The sequence below is a fragment of the Felis catus genome, chromosome B3 (assembly GCF_018350175.1).
Source record: "Felis catus isolate Fca126 chromosome B3, F.catus_Fca126_mat1.0, whole genome shotgun sequence".
Taxonomy (NCBI): Eukaryota; Metazoa; Chordata; class Mammalia; order Carnivora; family Felidae; genus Felis; species Felis catus.
The window spans coordinates 115,756,952-115,766,737 of NC_058373.1; the positions used below are offsets into that span (position 1 = coordinate 115,756,952).

A 9,786-nucleotide genomic window follows, 5' to 3' on the forward strand; every position below is an offset into this window, starting at 1 on the left:
AAGCAGTCGATGCGTCGTAACACGCTAGCGCGTCCGGGCGGAAATTCGAGTGTCGGCGGTTTGGTTCCGGCACTCTGGTTTGCAATCGGGACTCCGGCGCGTAACCCTGTCTGTAGTCATCAGCAAATGATGTCGAAACCCGCACCTCCCACGTTTGGGGTCTTGGCCAACGTCTTCTTACCTTCCCAAGCATATAGCCGCTCTATAAAGTCAGCTAACCAAAAAGAAAAAAAAAAATTGAAGCTAGTACTACAGTTTCTTGTACTCTGGCTATTTGTAGGATGGGGAGTTTACCGGCTTGATAGAGATTTTTAGAAATAAATAAACCGCCACGAAAGGGTAGGTTGAGTGGCAATCAGTGTAGTACCTTGCTATCACTGAACATTTAATGCTAGTACTTTTACTGCCAGATAGCCTGTAATCTTCAGTCGTTTATGAATGTCCATTTTCCAATCACTCCGCAACCCTCCGGCACACATTTTTGCAGGTCATTCGAAGGTTCGAAGACAACAGCGATGAAAAAAATAACAATCCGTGTCTTAAAGAAAGAAGCTGGCAGTTTAATGGGCAAATGAACGTGCCTTAAGTACGACGGTTGCTTAGGAAACAGCTCCCACGTGCCATTTGCCAGGTGAGTCAGAGAAAAAGCCTCACCTACCGAGTACTATTTGAGATGCCATAATAGTATAAAATACAGGTGACACGGAGTAACATTTCCCAGGCTAGCCCTGAAATCCTTCCATCTGCCCCTGCCTCTAGTGCCACCGAAACGTTCGTAGTTGAATCTTTTGTTATCTTTCCACATACTGAAGTCACCCTTGAGTGGTCTTCAGAAGAGAAATACCAGCTCTGCCTTTCAGCTGCTCTAATAATAGGCCCATGGGGTCAAATATGATAAAACAAACAGAACCCGAATGGTGGTTCTCAAGTCTGTCTTCCACACTGCTGAATCAAAAAGCATAAACAATGAGATTCTCTTGGTTGGCTTTGTTCTTTGCCTACAGTAGTGACTCCAGTTTTCTTAGCAAGGAACTTCAGGTCCTTTGTAATATAGTATGATTTTGGCCTGCATTTTCTACCGTTCTTCTTCACTCGCTCCATACTCCATCTTGGAAGAGATATTATTCCATGAGTATTGCATGAACTTCCACATCTTCAAAATACAGTTTCAGGGACACCAGTAAGCCTCCCTTACTCCACAGGCAATATAAATTCTTCCCTCCTCAGAGCTGGAGTAGCCTTTGACTAATACATATCACACAGCACTATCACACTGTATTACCAGTCTTAGTGTATGAAGTCATTGTTGCTCCGAATAGCATAAAAGCAAATGAAAACAGGAGAGAAGGAAGGATACTTCAGAGTTTGAATTTGAACCTCGGGATTTACTTTTTGGTTCTGAGGCTGCGGAAATTAGTCAAACCTCTCCACCCCCTTTTCCCTAAAGAAGCATCACATGAACTGATCCAAGGGAGAGTTTGAAGTGATCAGGACAAGCTTTATTAAAGGGAGACTGAAAATTCCTCACCCCTATTTCTCCAATCTTCTATCACCCCAATCTGTCCAAGGAAGAAACTTCTTGCAAACTGGGGAGCATTTAGCCTGAGAGGTTAAGTCAAACTACCCAGTGGGGAGTGCTGGGGAAAAACTATGTAGATTCATGGGAAAGAGTCTGGAACAGTTATAGAATGCAGGAGAATTTAGGATTGAAGGGATGGCCTTATAAACAATGTTGCTATGTTTTATGAATAGGGTCTCCTTCAATGTGATTTTGTTGTACTTTATTTTGAATTGTTTGACTTTTGCTGTTTGTTGTATATTTGTTCATTTAATTCATCTCTCTGCAGAGAAGGAACCAGATAGGGCCATGAGATTTCTTACAGGATGTATTGTGAAGTATGCAAATTTTGCCTATAGCTTTCCTTCTTTCCTCATTCACTTCCTTTCAATATTTCAGAACTCATAGAGCATCCAGGTTAGTTCCGTATTATTTCTCCCACTTTCCCTCATATCCTAGACGCGAAGGGCACTCCTCTACAGTCCAGGCCTTTTCTTACCTTCTCACTATATAAAACCTCTCCCTACTGGATCAGACATCAGTAAATGCTTACTGCATTAAGCTAGTAGTTAATAATGGATTAAGTAGTACACATATATTCTAGGTAATGCTGTAGCTAATAATCTGCTACCCTTTTTAGATAAAGCATATATTCAATTTAGGTAAATATAGGTCTTCAGCCTCTCATTTGTTCCATTATTTAAGTAAGCATTTATGAGATGGCTCTGAAGGAGCAACTAAATAGTAAAAATTACAAGTATGCTGGAAGATTGTCAGGGAGCAAAATTTGGAGCAATGGGAAATTTAAACGCCTAACAAATAATATTATATAGGTGGTAAACTCCATTGTCTGTGTTTAGTGCTCACCTTAAGCATTACTACGGTATACCTCAGTTTCTCTGTTAAATCCAAATAAGTGATATTTGTCACCCTTTTTATAATTCTTACCAAACCCACAAAATTCTTCATCAGTATGGGCTCCGTTGCCTTCTCAGAAACACGACTCAAATCCCATCTGTGCTTTCAGTGTTCATCAACAGTCACAGTGTTGATTCAGCCATCCCAACTGTCATACTTCCAAGGGGGAGGATATGAAAATGCACATCCAGGAAACAAGGCATCTCCACCACCCATGCCAGTCTTTTAGGACTCATATGTTTTTGATATGTAGGCAAGTTATGTTTTCCTCCAGTATCTGCTCTACCTTCACTTAACTCGTGCCAGTATATAGGAGCATTCGTATCAAAATGACCAATCTTGAGAGCTTTAGCACTAAGTTTTAGAACTGTGGCCAAATTTAATGGCTATGGGTACCAAAAGATTAGTTACTTCATGAATCTTTGTTTGCTTTCCTAATTGACACCTAATATCTAAGTTGATTCACTCAAAAACCTTACGAAGTTTGGAAGAGCACGATTCCAGATCCATTTTACAGATGAGCACATTGAGGCTCAGAAAAGTTAAGAGGCTTGTACAAGGTCAAAACTGTGTGAAGTAGCACAAATGCCCCGACTAGAACTAAACATCTATAGCATTTGACAATACTATCTGATTCTCGAAATTTCCTCTGCCTGTGGCTTCTGTGGATGTTTGGCTCTTGCGGATCCTTGCCAACTTAGAGCCTTATAAATAAAAACTTTAGCCTTAGAAATCTTAGCTGGAGTCGTCAGCCTATTCCAGTTTTCTTCTCTATCTCAGTGACTCTCCAAGTCTAGTGTGCACAGAATCCTTGCGAGAGCTGATCAAAACACAGATTGCTGGGCTACATCCCAAGTGTCTGATTCAGTGGGTCTGGGACGGGACTTGAAAACTGGCTTCTCTAACAAGCTTTCATTCGTGTGATCCTTCTGCTGGTCTGGGGACTACTCTGTGAGAAACACTGCTCTGTCCTTGTTCCCACACTCTATCCTCTTTCCCTAGGTAAAGTCAATTATCACATTGGCTTCAAATTTTATCACACTGTGGATGACTTCTGGCATATTTCCAGCAGCATAAATGGTTTTCTAACACTTCAACATGCCACAAAGATTTTTTTCCTTTTTTTTCTTTCTTTTCCTTTTTGCTTTCTTTCTTTGTTTGTTTCTTTCTTTCTTTCTTTTTTTGTCCTTCCCTCCATTCCATCTAATTTCTCTGGCTATAACCACAGTGGCTGATAGTTGGCTACTCAGTTTCCAATCCAGTCAAATGTGAAATCAGTTAAAAGGAAGCCTCTGACATTATTCAGCTAGGAAAGAAATTGTTTCTCCCTTAATGCACATCTCTCTTGTGATAGTGATCATTAACATTATAGTTTTAGAATTATTCCTGTATTTGTCTTATTACTTTTTACAGAACATGAACTATGGGATGAATGTGACCATGTCTAATACACTGCTGTCTTCCCTGACTTCCTTTGTAGCCCTAAACCACAGTCCATGACTTTTGGGAAAACAAATAAAATGGCCGCAGCAAAGGTGACAAGAACTTCCCGTACCATGCTTTATAGCAAAGACTCCCCGAGTAGTGATTCCTAAACCAAACACAAATCTGCTCTACAACACTTTGGAGAGAATCCAAGGTAAGTCTCCTGTACAAAAAAAAAAAAAAAAAAAAAAAAAAAGTGTTGGAAATCTCTTCTGTACAGATTAATGAAACCAAAATATTAACAAAATCCAAAGTTAATTACATTGTCTCAAAATGCAGTATTAGCTAGATTACAGCAAATTTCATCATGTAGAGCAAATCAGGAAAACTCTAACCTTCCAATTGCCATGGGACTAAAGCCTATCTGAAAGCTTTCTAAATATTGTCTATTAAATTAAGGCTTCCTTTCTGGGTAGACGATTAGGTGCTTTTGTGATATAAGTCAACGGTGAAATGGGATTTTATCTATTGAAATTTATGTTCAAAAAAGCTTTGTAGAAAAACGTCTATTGAGAATTGTAAAGACAAGTGTTTGAATAAAGAGCAAGTAAAGTGTACTTTTATCTCAAGATAAATTTTTTGAAAAGGAGACCATTTAAAAATGGCCTATTTGTGTGTTTTAAGTGTTTGAGTAACATCTTTGTCCACCACTGGTTTAAAAAAAAAACATGGGGCGCCTGGGTGGCTCAGTCGGTTAAGCGTCTGACTTTAGCTCAGGTCTGTGAGTTCGAGCCCTGGAGCCTGGAGCCTGCTTCAGATTCTGTGTCTCCCTCTCTCTCTGACCCTCCCCCGTTCATGCTGTCTCTCTCTGTCTCAAAAATAAATAAACATTAAAAAAAAAAATTTAGGGTCGCCTGGGTGGCTCAGTCAGTTGAGCAACCCACTTCGGGTCGGGTCATGATCTCACGGTTTGTGAGTTCGAGCCCCGCGTCGGGCTCTGTGCTGCCAGCTCAGAGCCTGGAGCCTGCTTCTGATTCTGTGTCTCCCTCTCTCTCTGACCCTCCCCCACTCATGCTCTCTATCTCTCTCTGCCTCAGAAATAAATAAACATTTAAAAAAAATTTTTTTAATTAAAAAAATAAATAAAAAATAAAAAAACACAACAGTTAAATATCGTACATATAAAGTTTCCTATAAATCAAAACATAGTGTGCATCCAATAAAACTAAAACTTGACACTCAAAAGTGAACCTACTTCCTAAAGTAACCACTGCAGTCAAGTAACACTGTTTTTCAAATTTAAATTTTCCCAGCTTTACTGATATATAACGGAGATAGAACATTGTATAAGATTAATGCATATACCATAATGATTTGATTAAGGTACATATTGTGAAATGATCACCAAAGTAAATTTAGTTAAGATCTATCACCTCACATAGTTACAAAATTTTTTTCCTTGTAATAAGAATTTTTAAGATCTCCTACAACACTATTAATGAGACTATTAGTAATACTATTTTGAATAATCCCTAAATCATGAAGGATATCAAAATAACAATTATAATTCACATGGCAATTAATAAAAAAGAAAAAACATCATATGATAGATGACAGAAAATAAACTTTTGACTTGTAATGAAGAAGAAGAACCAAAAAAAAAAAAGTATAGAAATTAGTGAAAATAAAAGCTAAAATAAAAGAAATGGAAAACATACAAAACCAGAAAAATGGATTAATATAAATCCAAAAGCTGGTTATTAGAAAGAATCAATTCAAAGATTAAAGAAAAAATATTTAAATCTGTTAGGAATGAGACAGAAAACAAAAACAGAGATCTATAAGAAAGTAAAAAAGATTGCATGAGAATTTCAAGTTCTATTACCATACATAGAACAGCAAGAGAAATTGATGGTTTTGTGATAAAACATAAAAGTCAAACATACCAATTACTGAGGAAATTGGAAACTTACCATTAAGAAGGACTAGACCCTTGGTTGTGATATAGGAAAAAACATTCATCATAATTGAGTCCAGCCATAACTATCTTTCAAAAGTCCAGTGAGGGGCGCCTGGGTGGCGCAGTCGGTTAAGCGTCCGACTTCAGCCAGGTCACGATCTTGCAGTCCGGGAGTTCGAGCCCCGCGTCAGGCTCTGGGCTGATGGCTCGGAGCCTGGAGCCTGTTTCCGATTCTGTGTCTCCCTCTCTCTCTGGCCCTCCCCCGTTCATGCTCTGTCTCTCTCTGTCCCAAAAATAAATAAACGTTGAAAAAAAAAATAAAAAAAAAAAAAAGTCCAGTGAAAAACTGGTCTTTCTAGCAAACAGCAGTGTGAGTAGATTGGTCGAGATTTAACAACAGTGGAAATAAAATATATTTTACTTACTCCTCAACATCCATCACAGCACAAGTTCTTTTTATTTTTTATTTTATTTTTTTAATAGAGAGGATAGTTTATTTATTTTTTTTATATATGAAATTTATTGACAAATTGGTTTCCATACAACACCCAGTGCTCATCCCAAAAGGTGCCCTCCTCAATACCCATCACCCTCCCTCCCCTCCCTCCCACCCCCCATCAACCCTCAGTTTGTTCTCAGTTTTTAACAGTCTCTTATGCTTTGGCTCTCTCCCACTCTAACCTCTTTTTTTTTTTTTCCTTCCCCTCCCCCATGGGTTCCTGTTAAGTTTCTCAGGATCCACATAAGAATGAAACCATATGGTATCTGTCTTTCTCTGTATGGCTTATTTCACTTAGCATCACACTCTCCAGTTCCATCCACGTTGCTACAAAAGGCCATATTTCATTTTTTCTCATTGCCACGTAGTACTCCATTGTGTATATAAACCACAATTTCTTTATCCATTCATCAGTTGATGGACATTTAGGCTCTTTCCATAATTTGGCTATTGTTGAGAGTGCTGCTATGAACATTGGGGTACAAGTGGCCCTATGCATCAGTACTCCTGTATCCCTTGGATAAATTCCTAGCAGTGCTATTGCTGGGTCATAGGGTAGGTCTATTTTTAATTTTCTGAGGAACCTCCACACTGCTTTCCAGAGCAGCTGTACCAATTTGCATTCCCACCAACAGTGCAAGAGGGTTCCCGTTTCTCCACATCCTCTCCAGCATCTATAGTCTCCTGATTTGTTCATTTTGGCCACTCTGACTGGCGTGAGGTGATACCTGAGTGTGGTTTTGATTTGTATTTCCCTGATAAGGAGCGACGCTGAACATCTTTTCATGTGCCTGTTGGCCATCTGGATGTCTTCTTTAGAGAAGTGTCTATTCATGTTTTCTGCCCATTTCTTCACTTGGTTATTTGTTTTTCGGGTGTGGAGTTTGGTGAGCTCTTTATAGATTTTAGATACTAGCCCTTTGTCCGATATGTCATTTGCAAATATCTTTTCCCATTCGGTTGGTTGCCTTTTAGTTTTGTTGGTTGTTTCCTTTGCTGTGCAGAAGCTTTTTATTTTCATAAGGTCCCAGTAATTCACTTTTGCTTTTAATTCCCTTGCCTTTGGGGATGTGTCGAGTAAGAGATTGCTACGGCTGAGGTCAGAGAGGTCTTTTCCTGCTTTCTCCTCTAAGGTTTTGATGGTTTCCTGTCTCACATTTAGGTCCTTTATCCATTTTGAGTTTATTTTTGTGAATGGTGTGAGAAAGTGGTCTAGTTTCAACCTTCTGCATGTTGCTGTCCAGTTCTCCCAGCACCATTTGTTAAAGAGGCTGTCTTTTTTCCATTGGATGTTCTTTCCTGCTTTGTCAAAGATGAGTTGGCCATACGTTTGTGGGTCTAGTTCTGGGGTTTCTATTCTATTCCATTGGTCTGTGTGTCTGTTTTTGTGCCAACAAGTTCTTTTTAAAAAGGATAGCTGGGGTCTGGGTGACAGCGGCCTGCAGGTCCCCTACTGTCATCCAGAATTCTAAGGCTTTCTGCAGAGATTTGAAAAACGGCAACAAATGGAAGTATCCGCATCTTTAGTTCAGCATCCTTGGCTGTGGAGTAGATAGAGTCACTTTTACCTGAGAACCCTCTACAAGAACCATTTAAAATTGCTTGGAACTATATAGTGAGTAATTACACATAGTTCCAGATTGCAACATGGGAACCTTGATAGTTCATGAGGCCCTTTATTTCTTGTTCTGTTTACCTGGATTTTTGTTTCAATTTATACCTTACATGAAAAAGTACAAAATTCAGAAAAATAAATCAGAAACATGGGAAAGCCAATAGAAATGTTTTAAAGTACTTCTCTTTAATCAGTTTTGTATCCAGCTTCCTTTGATTTGTGGAACTTATTATTTTACAGAGTATTTTAATATTCCTTATGATTGGGAAAGAATGCCAAGATGGTATATGCTGTTGGGAAGATGCGTAGGCTGTGCGGTGATTGAGGACGCTTGGCACCATTTTCTGCATAGGCTCTTACATCACAGAAGAATACATAAAATATATTCATAAAATTCATCATGAATTTCAGGCGCCATTTGGGATGGAAGCTGACTATGCATATCCGTTGGAAACTCTGATTTTCGGAACTGGATTTTCCATTGGAATCATGCTTTGGGTGATCATGTCATTCTTCTTTGGGCATGGGTGACCATTCGTTCGATAGACACTATTGATGTCCATAGTGGTGGTGACATTCCTCTCAACCCTTTAAATCTGATCCCTTTCATTGCTGGTTCTCAACATCATGATTTCCACCACATGAACTTCATTGGAAATTACGCTTCAGCATTTACATGGTGGGATAGAATTTTTGGAAGAGACTCTCAGTTTATTGCCTACAATGAAAAGGTGAAGAAGGTTGCAAAAAAAGACTGAGTAAATGTCTCTTCTAAACCTTCCTGAAGGTACTTTTCCTGAATTGAAGCCAGTAGCTAACATTGCTTCTGCGGAGCAGAAATGAACAAGCAGAAATTAACAAGGATACAAAGGACATTAACAACCTTTAACTGTCTTCCTAGTGGGAACTTTTTCTACTCTACATAAAAGTTCTGTGTGTGTAGAAATAAGTAAATAGATATCCAAGTATGATTTTCACGAGGAAGTTTCAAAGGCCACGTTGCTAACCTTACAGAAAGGCTTGAAGTAATTTAAGAAGTAGTCATCTAGGGGCGCCTGGGTGGCGCAGTCGGTTAAGCGTCCGACTTCAGCCAGGTCACAACCTCGCGGTCCGTGAGTTCGAGCCCCGCGTCGGGCTCTGGGCTGATGGCTCAGAGCCTGGAGCCTGTTTCTGATTCTGTGTCTCCCTCTCTCTCTCTGCCCCTTGCCCGTTCATGCTCTGTCTCTCTCTGTCCCAAAAATAAATAAACGCTGAAAAAAAAAAAAAAAGAAGTATTCATCTATGTCTTTCCCCCAGTAATACCATATTCCTGAAGTTGAAATTGGTCTTTAAAATCTTTTAAATATATAGTGGTCATTTCAAAAACTCTTAGCAGGGTGTTGGTCTCATATTGAACTTTAAGCATCTTTTAGAATTTGCCTAAACATCAAAGTATCACGGGTTGAATCACATCAAATGACAGTGTGAGTGAGGCTGCCGAACCAGGAAGAGCCAGCACCAAGAACCTCCACTCTTGTCCTCAGCTGACCAGTTTGAGGTGATTCTCTTTCTTTGAGAAGTCCTTTTGGATTGCAAAGCACTACTGGTTTCCATAAACGAAGGCCTTTCTGAATTGTTGTAAGTGGAATATTTTAGTCTGAAGGTTTTTGGGTTACTTGAATTTTTTTTTTTAATTGAGCTTTATTTCTGCTGTTTACCCTTTCATTTTTGTAGGTTAAGTTTTCATTATACCTAAAACTGTATCTTGAAACATTGTGAACTGACTTGCTGTATTTGCACTTTGAACTATTGAAATAAATGTGATTTTTTTG

At 39.1% G+C, this 9,786-nt stretch overlaps 1 pseudogene; it reads left to right on the forward strand.

The window, feature by feature from the left end:
- Nucleotides 1-169: 169 nt before the first annotated feature.
- Nucleotides 170-9,786, forward strand: LOC123386129 (annotated as a pseudogene).